Consider the following 19,167-nt stretch of genomic DNA (forward strand, 5'->3'; position numbering starts at 1 on the left):
ATGCATGGATCAGTATTTGTAACAAAAACTCAAAAACCGTCCGTAAAGTAAATTATTTTTTCTACTTCAGTAGTATATACAAAAACGAGATACTTTAATTATGTTGGTAGCCGAAAATAAATAATTGCTTTAAAAAGCACATGACTAGTATTGCACGTAATATTTCTACTTTATCTTGAAAGAATTATGTGTGATTTCCTTTTCATGATTACTTTGTCGAGATCACTTTGTCGAGAGTGCACTCAACCCCCGTTACTAAGGGAATTGCTTGCTGCACTGTTTTGTTCCATTTCCAGCCTTTGTTTTGTGCATAATTGTAATGCGTGGCACTGAAACAGCAGGAAACCAAAGAGTACATTTTAACGTCATAACTGAAATTCGGTTGAAGCCTGATGGTGTTACTAAACTGTGCAATAGTGATTTTTTGTGGGAAGTGCATGTAAATTTCCTGAAAGTACTGAAGTAGTGGCGACTGTTTCTCAGACTACCACAAACTAAGTAGTGTGTTTCTCGTGAGTAAAGTCTCCTGTAGTTTTATGGTGCTGTACCTATGGAATTACTGTTCAAAGATAGTGAATTTATGATGTTATTTTTATTTGTTTCCTTCACCAATGAAAATGAAGTCCTGTTTTTCTAATCTTAAGGGCGAGGCAATAGCATACAGTCCGAAACTTATTCAAAACTCGTAGAAACGATGGATGCAGTCGTAAAATAATCCAGTTCTATTAGTACTATCACGGACCGAGACTCGAAATCGGGACCTTTGCCTTTCGCAGGCCAGTACTCTACCATCTGAGCTACCCAAGCACGACTCACGGCCCATACCTACAGCTTCAATTCTGCCAGTACATCTCCTACTTTCCGGACTTCACAGAAGCTCTCCTGCGAACCTAGCAGAACTAGCATTCCTTTCTTCCAGGAGTGCTAGTTCTGTGAGGTTCACAGCAGAGGTTCTGTGAAGTTTGGAAAGTAGGAGATGAGGTACTGGCAGAATTGAAGCTGTAGGTACGGGCCCTGAGTCGTGCTTGGGTAGCTCAGATGGTAGAGTACTAGATAACAAGACACAGCATGTTATTCTCAATGGAGAGAAGTCTTCCGAAGTAAGAGTGATTTCAGGTGTGCCGCAGGGGAGTGTCGTAGGACCGTTGCTATTCACAATATACATAAATGACCTGGTGGATGACATCGGAAGTTCACTGAGGCTTTTTGCAGATGATGCTGTGGTGTATCGAGAGGTTGTAACAATGGAAAATTGTACTGAAATGCAGGAGGATCTGCAGCGAACTGACGCATGGTGCAGGGAATGGCAATTGAATCTCAATGTAGACAAGTGTAATGTACTGCGAATACACAGAAAGATAGATCCTTTATCATTTAGCTACAAAATAGCAGGTCAGCAACTGGAAGCAGTTAATACCATAAATTATCTGGGAGTACGCATTGGGAGTGATTTAAAATGGAATGATCATATAATGTTGATCGTCGGTAAAGCAGATGCCAGACTGAGATTCATTGGAAGAATCCTAAGTAAATGCAATCGGAAAACAAAGGAAGTAGGGTACAGTACGCTTGTTCGCCCACTGCTTGAATACTGCTCAGCAGTGTGGGATCCGTACCAGATAGGGTTGATACAAGACATAGAGAAGATCCAACGGAGAGCAGCGTGCTTCGTTACAGGATCATTTAGTAATCGCGAAAGCGTTACGGCGATGATAGATAAACTCGAGTAGAAGACTCTGCAGGAGAGACGCTCAGTAGCTCGGTACGGGCTTTTGTCAAAGTTTCGAGAACATACCTTCACCGAAGAGTCAAGCAGTATATTGCTCCCTCCTACGTATATCTCGCGAAGAGACCATGAGGATAAAATCAGAAAGATTAGAGCCCACACAGAGGCATACCGACAATCCTTCTTTCCACGAACAATACGAGACTGGAATAGAAGGGAGAACCGATAGAGGTACTGAAGGTACCCTCCGCCACACACCGTCAGGTGGCTTGCGGAGTATGGATGTAGATGTAGATGTACTTGACCGCGAAAGGCAAAGGTCCCGAGTTCGAGTCTCGGTCCGGCACACAGCTTTAATCTGCCAAGAAGTTTCATTACAGCGCACACTCCGCTACAGAGTGAAAATCTCATTCCGGTTACTATCTAATTTTCCATGTATAGTATGAACGAATCAGATGTTTAGCTTACGGCAAATAATGGAGAAGTGTTATGAGTGGAACAGGGAATTGTATCTATGCTTTATAGATCTAGAAAAGGCATATGACCGGGTTCCTAGGAGGAAGTTATTGTCTGTTCTACAAGATTATGGAATAGGAGGCAAACTTTTGCAAGCAATTAAAGGTCTTTACATGGATAGTCAGGCAGCAGTTAGAGTTGACGGTAAATTGAGTTCATGGTTCAGAGTAGTTTCAGGGGTAAGACAAGGCTGCAACCTGTCTCCACTGTTGTTCATATTATTTATGGACCATATGTTGAAAACGGTTGACTGGCTGGGTGAGATTAAGATATGTGAACACAAAATAAGCAGTCTTGCATATGCGGATCACTTAGTTGTGATGGCAGATTCGATTGAAAGTTTGCAAAGTAATATTTCAGAGCTAGATCAGAAATGTAAGGACTATGGTATGAAGATTAGCATCTCCAAAACGAAAGTAATGTCAGTGGGAAAGAAATATAAACGGATTGAGTGACAAATAGGAGGAACAAAGTTAGAACAGGTGGACGGCTTCAAGTACTTAGGATGCATATTCTCACAGGATGGCAACATAGTGAAAGAACTGGAAGCGAGGTGTAGCAAAGCTAATGCAGTGAGCGCTCAGCTACGATCTACTCTCTTCTGCAAGAAGGAAGTCAGTACCAAGACTAAGTTATCTGTGCACCGTTCAATCTTTCGACCAACTTTGTTGTATGGGAGCGAAAGCTGGGTGGATTCAGGTTACCTTATCAGCAAGGTTGAGGTTACGGATATGAAAGTAGCTAGGATGATTGCAGGTACTAGTAGATGGGAACAATGGCAGGAGGGTGTCCACAATGAGGAAATCAAAGAAAAACTGGGAATGAACTCTATAGATGTAGCAGTCAGGGCGAACAGGCTTAGATGGTGGGGTCATGTTACACGCATGGGAGAAGCAAGGTTACCCAAGAGACTCATGGATTCAGCAGTAGAGGGTAGGAGGAGTCGGGGCAGACCGAGGAGAAGGTACCTGGATTCGGTTAAGAATGATTTTGAAGTAATAGGTTTAACATCAGAAGAGGCACCAATGTTAGCACTGGTTGGTTGGTTGGTTTGGGGAAGGAGACCAGACAGCGTGGTCATCGGTCTCATCGGATTAGGGAAGGATTGGGAAGGAAGTCGGCCGTGCCCTTTCAGAGGAACCATCCCGGCATTTGCCTGGAGCTATTTAGGAAAATCACGGAAAACCTAAATCAGGATGGCCGGACGCGGGATTGAACCGTCGTCCTCCCGAATGCGAGTCCAGTGTCGAACCACTGCGCCACCCCGCTCGGTGTGTTAGCACTGAATAGGGGATCATGGAGGAACTGTATAAGGGGGGCTATGCTCCAGACTGAACGCTGAAAGGCATAATCAGTCTTAAATGATGATGATGATGATGATGATGATGAGTATGAACGAAAAAAATAGTCCACACGGAATGGGAACTTTTGTGTAAAAGGATCGCGTATGATATACGTGTGTATTAAACTCGAAAGCATTTACAATGTGCATTGGTACATTCAGCGCCCATTATTTAGAGAATCGATCTCCCACGTATAAAACATCGTGTTTCGTAGACTGATGCAACACTGCAGGCATATTCACTGGTATACACTGAACAGACAAAAGTCATGGGATATCGCCTAATATCGTGTAGAACCTTCATTCGCCCAGCGTAGTGCAGCAACTCGACGTGACATAGACTCAACAAGTCGTTGAGAGTCCGCTGCTGAAATATCGAGCCATGCTGCCTCTATAGCAGTCCGTAATTGTGAAAATATCGGCGGTGTAGGATTTTGTGCACGAAACGGTCTCTCGATAATGTCCGATGGACGTTCGATGAGATTAACGTCGGGTGGTCGGCTGGTCAAATTATTCCCTCGAATTTTCTGGAATGTTCTTCAAGCTAACGCGAACTATTGTGGCCCGTGGTCGCCAAGTAGCCGAACATCACCATTCCCAGTCAATGATAGGTTCATTTGGGCCAGGAGACCCAGTCTCTTTCACAAACACAGCCAATTCCATTATGGAGCCGCCGCCAGCTTGCACAGTGCCTGCTTGACAACTTGGGTCCATGTCATCATCGGGTCTGTGTCCTACCATCAGCTCTTACCACCTGAAATCGGAGCTTATGTGACAAGGCGACGATTTTCCAGTAGTCGAGGCTCTAACCGATATGGCCACGAGCCCAGGAAAGGCGCTGCAGGCTATATCGTGCTGTTATCAAAGGCATTGGCACCGGTCGACTGCTGCCGTAGCCCATAAACGCCAATTTTGTGCCACACTGTCCTAATGGATGCGTTCTCAGTATGTCCCGCATTGATTTCTGGGACTACTTCACGCAGTGTTGCTGGTCTGTTGGCACTGACAACTCTACGTAAACGCCGCTACTTTCGGGCGTTAAGCGAATGCCGTCGGACACTGCGTTGTCCGTGCTGAGAGGTAATGCCTTAAATTTGATATTCTTGGCACACTCTTGGTATGTGGACTTCGGAATTTTGAATTTACTAACGATTTTCTAAATGGAATGTCCCAGCCGTCTAACTCCTACTATCATTCCGCGTTCAGAGTCTGTTAGTTCCCGTCGTGCGGCCATAATCACGTAGGAAACCTTTTCCCGTGAGTCAACTGAGTACAAATGAGAGCTTCGCCAATGCACTGCCTTTTTGTACTTTGTGTGCGCATGGCCATAATCACGTAGGAAACCTTTTCCCATGTGTCAACTGAGTACAAATGAGAGCTTCGCCAATGCACTGCCTTTTTATACTTTGTGTGCGCATGGCCATAATCACGTAGGAAACCTTTTCCCATGAGTCAACTGAGTACAAATGAGAGCCTTTTTATACTTTGTGTGCGCATACTTATGCCATGTGAATAAGTGCATATCGCTGTCCCATGACTTTTGTCTCCTCAGTGTATGTGGATACCGTCTGCAAAATGTGTTGCGAATACAGTTGTTAGTAAAGAAGTAATAATTTAAAACACAATACCTGATGCTACAGTTTTGCTGCATAATTAGGGAAAATGACGTAAATGACAAACTTATTTTCTTTCATCATTTTGTCGGGTATATCACAGAGAAAAAGATTCATCAAGGTTTGCAATTAAGTGTAAAGTTTGTTGGAAGTCGCTAAGTTCTCTCTTTCTCAAATATTGGATGAGTACAGACTGTAGTGCTTAACTTATTAGATAATGAACAATTGGTTATTGCTCTTCATGCTGATTACGATTTCAGTTTTTAAATTCAATTAACAACGTTATGAAATATTGAAAACCAAATTTTTGTTGCCGTTGGAAGTCTTTAGATTCTCTACCTGCAACTATGGCTGTGCCACGGTTTAGTGAAGTCAGTAAAGTTCAGTGAAGTCAGTGAAGTTCAGTGAAGTCAAGTCGTTGGTGGTCCCGCTACCGGTGATTTCAATGAAACAAGGTTGTAGTAATACACCGTTGCTCCCGTAAATGGTTCTTATTTTCATATATAGCTTCAGGAATTCCGATATCCTGCAAATTAGTGTAGGAATATGAGTGCTGTCGTCGATGCATACATATCCCGAAAGGTAGTCCATGTATTTTATACCAATCTCCATCTTTACACTTCATTTGCTTGAGGAATAGTGTCATATAACTGGCGAAGAGTTCTCGGGCTTCCAGCCGGGTGGCGGTGTCTTCAAACTGCGACGTTTCTTCTGGCGAAGATGATGAGTATGTCACTCGTCGAAACGTCGCAGTTTGAAGACACCGCCACCCGGCTGGAAGCCCGAGAACTCTTCGCCAGCTGTATACGCCGGGAAAGCATACATTCACAGTGTCATATAACTTAACAGTACTTATTAATACTGAAATCGGACGATTTCGGAGGTCGAAGAAGACATGTGAATACATCTACATGCTTTTACAAAAATTCGAGCCGTATTACTTACGCTATTTTCATTGTTTAAGACGCACTTTCCCATTAGGAGCCTTGCCTACCCCACTGAACACTGACACCTAAAACGATTTTATGCATACTGCACAACTTCTATTATAGGCATCTAGGGGTTATAGAGGAGCCTTAGCAGACAAAATTTTGATAAGAAAGCAATGTCTGAAAATGTATCATTTGGATTTAAAATGTATTTTAATATCAGATCACTTCAAAATCTCGCTCTTCATAGTAGTCTCACAGCAGAGACCAAGGCCACTGACCTCTGTCTCCAAGGCATGGGCCATGTTTCGGGTAATCTTCTTGAGGTGACGAAGGACACCCTGTTCAGGGCCAAGAAAGCGACTCATGCGTGGAGCACCCTGCAGTCAACCCTCCTAGTTGCGAACGTTCCAGTTTTTTGCAGCCTTTGTTGTAATCAGAGGAAAATGGTGTGTCATGTCAGCGACGGACGATGGTGCCCTCTTCCGAGTTCGTTATCTACCGTGAAGTGAGGGAACTGGAAGTGACCCTGACATTAAGCTTATTTGGGAGAACTGTTACTTTCTTCAAAATCACGCCTCTGTTTATTAGACGGATACACTAACTTGGCTGATAGTGATTAACGGAAAACATCAACCCTGACTGGTACTGACAGTAAACAGCTCAAAGAAGACGTAAATCGGACGCAACATATTTAATAAGATTTCATCTCTATCTGTTGAGCCGTGACGCGTATATCACCGATTACCGTTCTGGGAGGAGTGGTACTGCAGCGTCAATCTGGTCGGTGTCACTGGTCGCCGGGCAGAGAATGTACCACACAGACCACAAGTCAGTGTTTCCGTTTGCTCAAAAACCAGAAACAGAAAATCTACTCAAGTATTCGTTAGTAAACAAGCACTTCAGCATGCCTCAGTCCTCACGTAGGAGCAAAGAATCGTCACACTGCTTACAGAGAAACGACGTGCTCCTAGGGGCGAAATCGACACTTGGCAAATTCTTCAAATTCTGACGCTCTTGTTAGAGAAGTCTCGAAGTTCCCCCCCGGGCGATGCTCCTCATTCGATACCTGCAGGAATGTCGCTTTGCACGCCGTATACCAATTTCCAGCAAGACATGTGGCGTCTCTGTATGTGCTCCCTGCAACGAACACCCGTCCCCTTCGCAAAAGCGGTCCCTCCTACGCCATAAATCATGAAGCTGCCAGCCAATCGCCTGCAGTTCATACTCCATATAGAACACTGGTCTTGAACGTTGTACAGGGTGATGTTTTCCACCGTGTACAAACTCTAAGAATTGATCGATGAGAGGACCAAACTTACGTCCAGTAAGGCATGGTTTCCATCCTAGAGACCATTTATTCAATCATACATTTTTGCAGAGACTGCGGTCTAATAATCGCTGCACCATTCAGCCACAGTTGCGGTTACGGTTGAAAATGGTTTCCATGTCCCTCGACGCATGCGCGCGCAGCATGTTGTACCTCACACGTTCAAATCTGCCAGGCTGCATCCGAACAAAGGCAGCATGAATACGCTGCTCCAATGTCTGGAATGGGCTCTGCATGCACGATATTTTGAGACAGCCCCATAACCAAAAATAGCATGGGTTGAGATCCAGTGGACGTACAGGCTATGCTCCTGGACTCCCTCGTCCGATCCATCGACCAGTGAAGACACCACTGAGGTTCGTCCGGGACATTAATGGCAAAGTGGACTGGAGCTCCATCATGTAGCAGACACATAACCCTTCCAATCATCAATGACACTTGTTCCAACAGGGCAGGCAAAGTCACCCGCAAGAAACGCCGATATTTCCGGCCTGTTAGGCGACGTGGAAGGAAGACTGGTCCCAAAATACTGTTGCCAAATATCGCGGCCTACACATTCCGCTTGCACCGATGCTGATGATTCGCTGTCACCGTACTATGCGGGTTTTGCCTACTATCTCACAGATGACTGTTACCAAACTGGAAGATACCACTCCGCGTTAGGGTGGCGTCACCTGTGAATAGGATGGATGACACAAATTCCGGAATCGTGGTTGACTGGTGAGGAAACCAGTGACAAAACTGCTCCCGATGTGTAAATTCTGTCTCCAGTAAGTCCTGAACTCGCAGTAATTGATAAGGGTAGAAACAAGTGTCATGGAGAATGATCCACACCCTCGTCTGGATCACCCTATACTCGCGGACCATATGCGTGGTACTGACACAGCGGTCACCTTACACAGTGTTAATCACATTTTCCGCCAAGTTTTGGATCCAAACATTTCGGGTACGCCTTTCGTGATTTCCTGCTTCCTGGAACGAGACTGTCTCAGATAAACGGCGAAACACTGTTGCAAACAGTGAATCCTGTGGTTGTTTTCGGTAGGGATAGGTCTCCTGAGACAACCTTTCTGCCCGCCGCCCGTTGTCATTTCCCCATGTTTTCTTTCCCGCAAGTAAACAGCACCTCGGCAAGCTCTCGGTTCTAATATGGAACCATTGTGTGCAACACTGTATCACATCCACCAGAAGGTGAGTCAGCAAGAGGAGTGAACTGGACAATACATTGCCAATTGATATGACAGGTGACGGCGCTGGGGCGTGACGTATGAGGAAAAGTACCACACCCTTGGAGGAAACCATGTACACTGTAAATGTGTCTACATGGTACAATGTATATTAGACCGCTTTCTCTTTAACAAAGTATGATTAAATAAACGGTCCCTATCATGGAAATTACACTACTGTCCATTAAAATTTCCATACCACGAAGATGACGTGCTACAGACGCGAAATTTAACAGACAGGAAGAAGATGCTGTGATATGCAAATGATTAGCTTTTCAGAGCATTCGCTAAAGGTTGGCGCCAGTGGCAACACCAACAACGTGCTGACATGAGGAAAGTTTCCAACCGATTTTTCATACACACACAACAGTTGACCAGCGTTGCCTGGTGAAACGTTGTTGTGATGCCTCGTGTAAGGAGGAGAAATGCGTACCATCACGTTTCAGAATTTGATAAAGATCGGATTGTAGCTTATCGTGATTGCGGTTTATCGTATCGCGACATTGAAGTTCGCGTTGGTCGAGATTCAATGACTGTTAGCAGAATATGGAATCGGTGGGTTCAGGAGGGTAATACGGAACACCGTGCTGGATCCCAATGGTCTCGTGTCACTATCAGTCGAGATGACAGGCAGCTTATCGGCATGGCTGTAACGGATCGTGCAGCTACGTCTCGATCCCTGAGTCAACAGATGGGAACGTTTGCAAGACAACAACCATCTGCACGAACAGTTCGACGACGTTTGCAGCAGCATGGACCATCAGCTCGGAGACCATGGCTGCGGTTACCCTTGACGCTGCATCACAGACAGGAGCGCCTGCGATGGTGTACTCAACGACGAACCTGGATGCACGAATGGCAAAACGTCATTTTTTCGGATGAATCCAGGTTCTGTTTACAACATCATGATGGTCGCATCCGTGTTTGGCGACATCGCGGTGAACGCACACTGGAAGCGTGTATTCGTCATCGGCATACTGGCGTATCACCCGGCGTGATGGTATGGCGTGCCATTGGATACACTTCTCGGTCACCTCTTGTTCGCACTGACGGAACTTTGAACAGTGGACGTTACATTTCAGATGTGTTACGACACGTGGCTCTACCCTTCATTCGATCCCTACGAAACCCTACATTTCAGCAGGATAATGCACGACCGCATGTTGCAGTTCCTGTACGGGCCATTCTGGATACAGAAAAATGTTCGACTGCTGTCCTGGCCTGCATATTCTTCAGATCTCTCACCAAATGAAAACGTCTGGTGAGTGGTGGCCGAGCAACTGGCTCGTCACAATACGTCAGTCACTATTTTTGATGAACTGTGGTTTCGTTTTGTAGCTGCATGGGCAGCTGTACCTGTACACGCCATCCAAGCTCTGTTTGACTCAATGCCCAGGCGTATCAATACCTTTATTACGGCGAGAGGTGGTTGTTCTGGGTACTGATTTCTCAGGATCTATGCACCCAAATTGCGTGAAAATGTAATCACATGTCAGTTCTGGCGTGTATTTGTCCAATGAATAGCCGCTTATCATCTGCATTTCTTCTTGGTGTAGCAATTTTAATGGCCAGTAGTGTATCCATTTCTCTACATAAGTTGATTAGACCTTTTTTGTTGCGTATCTTCTCATCGACCAGTCCACAGATTTTGTGCACGGTCGAAAATATTACCCTGTACAACTACTCCTCTGACTAAGGACTGCGGAAATCAGATTCACTTCTCTGATTTGTCCCGAGAGGACATCTGTGAACCCCAGCGCTTTCCTTCGTACTAAAAGGATCTTGGTTCTCCTGCGCTATGCTATCGCTCTGCTTCCCCGACTTCAGCACCTGGCTGTTTCGATAAATTTTCAGTGGCAGGCGTGCGACTCCCCTCGAAGATGATGATGATGATGATGATGATGATGATGATGATGATAATGATGTTTGGTTTGGGGGGTGCTCAACTTGTAACGCCGGAAATGCATTTCATCCTATTTCCATCTATCGCACTGCTAATTTTTTTCCTTATTTTGTTACCTGAAGATATAACATTTCTGTGTCTTTGTATATTGTAATTGTTTTACTATTTATATACATATGCGTATATGTCGATTTATAATTGCTTTGTTTTGTGAATATTATTTGTATTTATACTCTGGGTCTGGCCTAGGGAAAACTATGCTATCGAACGAATACATCGATAGGTCGTGTGGAGATCCAGAGTGTTTAGGATCTTTGGTAGTATGAATTCGGTCGCGTGGAGCGCGGGCAGAGGGGAGTCTGGCTGGAGTAGTGCAGTTGAGCAGGTGTGTTGTGTGACGCTCCCTCGAGTTGCCGCGCTTTCGGAGTTTGGCAGCATGTAATTGCACTCGACTTGTTAGTTTCTGACATGGCGTCGCGGACGGAAGGCGTTAGCTGACACACATCAAGAACCTGTTTCGGCTGGAGACCGTGTCGAGAAGGAGGCTCGCCTACATCCAATTTCTGCAACAGCGACGGCCGACAATGAGTGACTGTCGCCACCTCCTCGATCGACGGCTTCAAACCTTCAATTAACCAACAAGGAAGACTGGAAGCACGGAAAGTTTTAGAACTGTATGGCAGACCTCAGCTTTTCAAAATATTCCATTTTCATAACTAAATTACAGCAACGTAGCATGAACCTTTGTTGCTCATTGTCCCAATTGCATTACCAAGCAGGGTCCCTTCCTTTTCCGGAATGAACCCGAGTGTCGTTGAAATTCAAATCATTCGATTTCACTGCTTTAATTTCAAAGTTCAGTTAAGGTATTCATAGCTGGCTACAATATTTAGATTACACAAGCACAAATTAAGAGTGCGAGTTTTGTTACCGTATTTTAGCTTACCTGTGACTGCAGCTCAGCTTGGGACGTACTAAATTTTACTACTGTTAATTGTTCAGAATCATTTAACTCTAGTTCAAAGTTAAATCTCTTATTTCTAAATTGCGTAGATTCAAGTAGCTTTTGAAATGATTGTTGAGGTAGTCCAAGACTAACCATATTTTACTGAATTTCGATGTGCTTCAGAAAGAAAGCTCACTATTAACTTCAGTCACTAAATTAACTTTCGATTTCCCGGTTTTATTAATTCTTTTGCTAAATTAAGTCAGAGTGTAGCGAAATTTATTACTTCCGACAAACTTCGAGTTTTCACAGTACACGTGTCAACCTTCATTTGCCACGCTTCTAGTGCTAATTATATGTGTAATAACCTTTCTTTTTCAGTTACTATAGTAATTGTCCTTAGGACTAGCGACCGTAATTTCCCCCAAATCTCAAATATCTAATTACCGCTAGTTAATTGTTAACGTAATGGCCGCACATTTACTTTCTTTATTAACTTTACCCCTTTTCAAAATTAATTTCCACCAGTTTCATTTGCATTTTTCCTTTCATTTAGATGTAACCCTTTCCTCCCTCTTTACCGGCAGATTAACTTCGGTGACGATTGCTTTTCCCAAATTTCCATTAGGTACACGCAGTTTAATTTTTCACTGTCATTAAGTGAGGGGGAGGTTAAACGTGGCGACCGTGACAGGACACACTTCGGATTTGAGGTTGTTCTGGACACGAATTTTGCATTGTGCAAATCTCGTAACAAAGTACTGGTTACGAAATGGTCGATACGTCAGCGAGAATATTAGTGTGAGGAATGCTAATTAGATTTGAGATTTGGCATTTATATTGAAAATTATTAAAATGAGTGAAGGCAACAATTACCAAAATTTGGTAGACTTGGATATGGAACAATCGGACGAACATTGGGAAACGCGCACTGCGGTACCCATTGTTCAGGGGCAGGCGGCTAGCATGAAAGACGCGACAGCCGAAACGCAACAAAGAGCAGAAATGGAATTCCAAACTTTACAAAATGTTTCGGAATCGGAAGTGAAAATCAAATCTGAATGCCTTGACGACGAATACGGGGTGGTGGGGGGGGGGGGGGGACAATTAAAGAGGAAGCCGCTACGGAAGTAAAACCGGTAGTTTCCGGGAATTTAACTAATGTATTGAATGTTTTGATTAACGAAATCAAGAGTCAATCGGCAGAAATTTAAGCTCAGGCTGCCAAGCAAGAAGCTCAGCTGCCAAGCAAGAAGCTCTGGCTGCCAAGCAAGAAGCTCAGTCTGAAATAATTGAACAGAAGCTAGACAATCAGAGCAAAGTTATTAATGTTGTTAACAACAATGTTGGAGTTGTTGACACAAAAGTTGATAAAATCAAAGAAGATATTGTTGTGATTAATACCGAAATCGGTAATCTTAAACAGGAAATGATAGGCGTTCAGGCGGAAATTGCGAGCATAAATAATAACAGAATCGAGAAAAGTGTAGGAGACGCAGTTGCTCCGATCATCGAGAATAAGGTGACAGATCAAATTCAATTAGTGAAAAAAAGAGGATCAAAAGAAGGTGGAAACTTTAAAGGCTTTAGTATCCGAAGTAGATACCAAAGTGACGAAGCAGGCTGATACCTGCGAAGAGAAAAAAAGGAAAGTAGAAACGCTTGCGACAACCACTTTGCCAAGTAATTACGAGAGTGTCGGAATTAGAAAAGAAACTTGACGAAAAACAGAACTACGTGCCAATCTGTGCACATAGTTCGGAATTGTTGACGAAAGAGGAGCGGTTCGACCCCTTGAAAAAAGGCGGAATATATCCGACGGATTTCATTAAAAATTGTGAAAGAGTTTTACCCAGATCATGGACTAATGAGAGAAAAATTAATGCGGTTATTGATGTGTTGGTTGGTGATGCCAAGCGTTGGGGCTTAAACCTCAACATTACGAACCTGACTTTTGACGAGTTTAAAAATTTGTTTCTGGCTGAATACTGGTCAGAGCAAAAACAGCAAAGCGTCTGGCACGAATTTGTCGTATCGAGGCCTTTCGATGCGAATTCGCGCGGCTCGAGGAAGGAGTTTTGTGAGGGCTGGATCCGCAAGTTGGAATATTTGCGTGATCGCCGCACGGAATCCAAAATAGTCTGGAAACTCTATAAGAAGCTTCCAGATGATACAAAATGCTACGTAGGAAGCAATTACAGGACAATAAATAATTCCTGGAAAGAGTTGAGGACGACGACAATTGGCGCAATAATCGCGACAGTGGTAGAGGCCATGGTAACAACAACGGGTACCACAGCAACCACAACAACGATAACTATGGGAATAATGCATACCGCAATCTTGGCAGCAATAACAATAGTGGTTCGGGCCGTAATGACAATTGGTACAATGCAAATAATAACAGGAATGACGGAAACCAGTATCATACTAGCCTGATACGGGCTTCGCAGAATAGTAATAACGTCAGAGGGTGTGATTAGCCGCCTCAGCAGCATCCGGGGAGCGTATCTGCTGGGACGTATCTGCCGCGCCGGTGAGGGGCCGACCGGGCGTGGAGAAATTTTGGAGGCCCAATAACAGGAGAAAACCCAGGTGTCGTCGTCACGAAAATTCCGTATGGAATATTCAACGGTGGGAGAGTGTGCCAGTGTTAAGAGAAAGGAGTGCGCCCACAAGCAGTAGATCAGCTGTAGACACGGCAGTAGAAAATACATTCACTGTCAGTGAGAACAATTTAAGTAGTGTTCCGGAAAACGATCATAAAGTGGCAGCTGTAATACCCACAGCGGAAATGGAGATTGAGTTTAAGAATTATTCGCAATTGTTGAGAGAAGAACAGATGTCGGATAACACGTCTGTCATTGAGCGAGGGGATGCAGAGAGGGAAGAGGTCTGGTTAAGGCAGTTCGATCGCTTATACGACGAACTAAGAGATTATAGGGGCCTGTACGGGAGAAGTGTTTATGGGGAGCGCGGGCAGGATTTGCCGCGTCTCGTCCCACAGGAGGAGAGTATTTGTGAAGTGATAGAAAGTTCTGGCCCTAACCGGCAGACTTTACCGAAAGTTATAGTGGTAGAAGTAGCCGACCCATCCGACGCAAACCTCCAGTTTAAACATTGCGAGAGTATTAAGGAGAAAGATTACGAAAATTTTAGCGATAGCCGGACACGATTGGTAGAAAAGCACATAGATTACAGCGTGTATGTGGTTAGAGCTGACATTATACGGTCAGACGATAGCAGTGTGGGTTGCGCAGATCTAGAGGAAGTAATTGCAGATACTACTAGGCACATTCCTCCAGGTAGATTGGCAGATGAGATCAATCTGACCAAAGAGGAATCAACGAAGGTGACAATTAGTGAACTGATAGCAAAGCAACACTCACTAGTTGACGAGTTACAGGAAAAGTTTTCAGGTATTGGAGGCGAAGCTACAGACTAAGCCTCAGGACAAACGTGTTGAAATTAAAACTGTATGTGAACAGAGGCTGAAAAGGCCGCCAGATAAGCTGGATTTACGATCAAAGCCAGATGGTTTTTTCTGGAATGACCTGGATATAGACGAGGATTTACTGTGGGAAAATAAAGAAACAGCCGAGGACAAGTGTAGACAGATAGTAGTGTCTGTTAATATACATGACCTACAACTAAACGTGTTGATTGACACTGGTGCAGAATTGAGTGCTGTATCTGGGAAAATATTTGAGTTACTGAAAGACAGACCTGGCATCGTAGTTATGCCAGTAACAGGAGTGAAAATTATCGGTGCTACTGGGAAAGCCAGTAAACCGGTCACAAAACAGATTTTTGTCAACTTCGAAATATGTGGGGCACGATTTGAACAAGAGTTTGTCGTTGTGCCAGTCTTAACTACGGAAGTAATTACCGGGTTAGATTGGCTATTAAAGTACCGTGCAGTGATTAATTGCGAAAGCAAAACTTTGACATGTACGTCACAAGATAAAACAATAGTAGTTAGTTTTGACGAGGCAGGAGACGGTGTGCATAGGCAATACCAGCCTATACATATTGTTAACTGGGCGGATGGTATTGACGTAGGTATGAATCTGAACTACTGTAATGTGAGGAATCTCGGCATTGACAATAGTGTAGAAAGTGAATTGGAAAGTATTGTAGACGGTGTGACAAACGTAACACACGAACAAAGACGAGGCCTGTATGAAGTAATAATGAGGAATGAGAGTGTGTTTCCAGACAAACCGAGTATTGGTGTGAAAAAAGATCGTTTGTGAGAAATAATGAAGCTAAAAGCCGATGCTCGTATACGTTGTGACGACGCTAAAGAGCGTTTTGCTAAGTTTGCAATCGGAGACTTAGTACTTGTAAAAGCTCATGAGAAATCGAGCGAGAGAGACAATGAAATCTCTAAATTTAAATTTGTTTATAATGGACCATATAAAGTCATTGGTATACCTCACACAAATGCTTATTGCTTAGAGTATCCAACCTCTGGAAAACGATTAGGTATACGGAATATTGTAGACTTGAAATTGTACCTACCAAGGATTGATTAATACCACAGAATGGGTAATTTGTACAGTATGTAAATATAGAGTGTAAGATTTAACGATTTGCGATTGTCATGCTTTTGTCTGACCAAGAGGACATTAAAGAAGTTGTAATTAATAAGTAATTAATTTTTTACTAAATGATTTAAGAGAGAGTGATTATTTATCAATTGAAAAATCCAAGCTGCTAGTTCAAGTTTTCAGCTGAGTCACAGTAGATTAAGGAATATAATTATGCTTTTGTAACTAGCTGTCAGATTTCATGAATGTGTGTTTTACTAGTCATTGCCGATGTACTTCGATGCTGTTTTAAGTTTCAGGCTAGTATATGTGTGTGATGATGGACAGCGTCGAGATATCCACTGTGATAGTGTTAATGGACTCCTTGAGATTACTCGGGAATGAGTTTTTCCGAAAGAATTCAGTGAAACGGACGTTCTGGAAATGCCGTTACACAGGCGGGTGAGATCATGCGTGCCGCACAGGCGGGCGCAACAATACTGGCGAGGCGGAGCCGCTGTCGCTCTTGTACCGCTGTCCGCATTCTTTGCACTTGCGGGTAGGGAAGGCGGAGTTGTTTTTCTTCTGTTGTCAATATTTATGTTTTTGTCGATGTGCTGTATATTATTTTCTTGTTTAGCGTTAAGTGGACTCTCATGATGAGAATATTAATTATGAGAAGGGTATATAAAATACGTATTCTATGTAATTAATTATTAATTTGTGTATTTTGATATACCTGTTTTTTATGACCATGTACTCTGATTAATTTTGTAAATAGTAGTACACTTCTTGATACTGTTAAGAATTTTGATTTTTTGAATAGCTAAACCATTTTCTATGTTTTCTATGAATTTTAATATGTTATCAATCTGTTTTCTTTTGTGTAATATGACAGAGTGGAATAAGATTAGGAGTGCCTCCACTAAATTATTATGGTCTAAAAATTGGTTTATGGTTACTTAGCCTAATTCTAAATTTTCTTGATGTTTTGAGCATATGCATTTCCGCTGTTTTTTATAATTTTTGGGACATTTTCAGCGTCTGTTTAGGTTACACGAACATCCTCAGACAATGTGGGGCACGCGTAACGCCGGAAATGCATATCCTCCTATTTCCATCTGTTGCACTGCTATTTTCTTCCTTATTTTGTTACCTGAAGATATAACACTTTTGTGTCTTTGTATATTGTAATTGTTTTACTATTTATATATATATGCATTTATGTCGATTTATAATTGTTTTGTTTTCTGAATATTATTTGTATTTATACGCTGGGTCTGGCCTAGGGAAAACTATGCTATCGAACGAATACATCGATAGGTCGTGTGGAGAACCAAAGTGTTTAGGATCTTTGGTAGTATGAACTCGGTCGCATGGAGCACGGACAGAGGGGAGTCTGGCTGGAGTAGTGTGGTTGAGCAGGTGTGTTGTGTTATGCTCCGGCGAGTTGCCGCGCTTTCGGAGTTTGGCAGCATGTAATTGCGCTCGACTTGCTATGTTAGTTTCTGACATGGCGTCACGGACGGAAGGCGTTAGCTGGCACACATCAAGAACTCGTTTCGGCTGGAGACCGTGTCGAGAAGAAGACGCGCCGACATCCAATTTCTGCAACAGCGACGGCCGACAATGAGTGACTGTCGCCACCTCCTCGATCTACGGCTTCAAACCTTCAATCAACGAACAAGGAAGACTGGAAGCACGTAAAGTTTTTAGAACTGCATGGCAGACCTCAGCTTTTCAAACTGTTCCATTTTCTTAACTAAATTACAGCAATGTAGTATGAACCTTTGTTGCTCATTGTCCCAATTGCATTACCAAGCAGGGTCCCATCTTTTTCCGGAATGAACCCGAGTGTCATTGAAATTCAAACGCCAGCATCATTCGATTTCACTGCTTTAATTTCAAAGTTCAGTTAAGGTATTCATAGCTGGCTACAATATTTAGATTACACAAGCACAAATTAAGAGTGCGAGTTTTGTTACCGTATTTTAGCTTACCTGTGACTACAGCTCAGCTTGGTACGTACTAAATTTTACTATTGTTAATTGTTCAGAATCATTTAATTCAAGTTCAAAGTTAAATCTCTTATTTCTAAATTGCGTAGATTCAAGTAGCTTTTGAAATGATTGTTGAGGTAGTCCAAGACTAACCGTATTTTACTGAATTTCGATGTGCTTCAGAAAGAAAGCTCACTATTAACTTCAGTCACTAAATTAACTTTCGATTTCCCGGTTTTATTAATTGTTTTGCTTAAATTAAGTCAGAGTGTAGCGAAATTTATTACTTCCGACAAACTTTCAGTTTTCACACTACACATGTCAAACTTCATTTGCCACGCTTCTAGTGCTAATTATATGTGTAATAACCTTTCTTTTTCAGTTACTATAGTAATTGTCCTTAGGACTGGCGACCGTAATTTCCCCCAAATCTCAAATATCTAATTACCGCTAGTTAATTGTTAACGTAATGGCCGCACATTTACTTTCTTTATTAACTTTACCTCTTTTCAAAATTGATTTCCACCAGTTTCATTTGCATTTTTCCTTTCATTTAGATGTAACCCTATCCTACCTCTTTACCGACAGATTAACTTCGGTGACGATTGCTTTTCCCAAATTTCCATTAGGTACACGCGGTTTAATTTTTCACTGTCATTAAGGTCGATAAGTGAGGGGGAGGTTGCAAACTGCGCGGTCATCAGTGTCCGTACAAACTCCCAATTTCCACACAGTTCAGCTTTTTATACTATCCAATCTAGTCACTGTCACGAATGATGACGGTAAAATGATGAGGACAACTCAAACACCCAGTCCCCAGGCAGAGAAAATTCCGAACCCGGGACCCTGCGATGCAGAGGCAGCGACGCTAGCCACTAGACGACGAGCTGTGGACGACTCTCATCGACTCATCGACCTCGTCACCAGGGAGACCGCTGGCAGGGCTGTAACCCTGCTGCGTCCCCTCTGCTCTCTTCAGAACAGTAACACATCTCTCCCAATCGAAAACGACACGGCTTCTTTTCTAATCTCCCTTCTTCTGATCGCCGTTTTCACATATACGTGTAACGATCATTGTGCCCTGGAGTTAGCGTCCAGCTCAAA

The 19,167-nt window shown here is 43.2% G+C and overlaps 1 protein-coding gene across 1 annotated transcript in view; it reads right to left on the reverse strand.

Annotated features, from left to right (window-relative positions):
- Positions 1-19,167, reverse strand: part of LOC126176127 (protein white-like) — a 297,207-nt gene that overhangs the window by 228,512 nt on the left and 49,528 nt on the right. The gene's annotated exons all lie outside the window — the stretch shown is intronic.

The sequence above is a fragment of the Schistocerca cancellata genome, chromosome 3 (assembly GCF_023864275.1).
Source record: "Schistocerca cancellata isolate TAMUIC-IGC-003103 chromosome 3, iqSchCanc2.1, whole genome shotgun sequence".
Taxonomy (NCBI): Eukaryota; Metazoa; Arthropoda; class Insecta; order Orthoptera; family Acrididae; genus Schistocerca; species Schistocerca cancellata.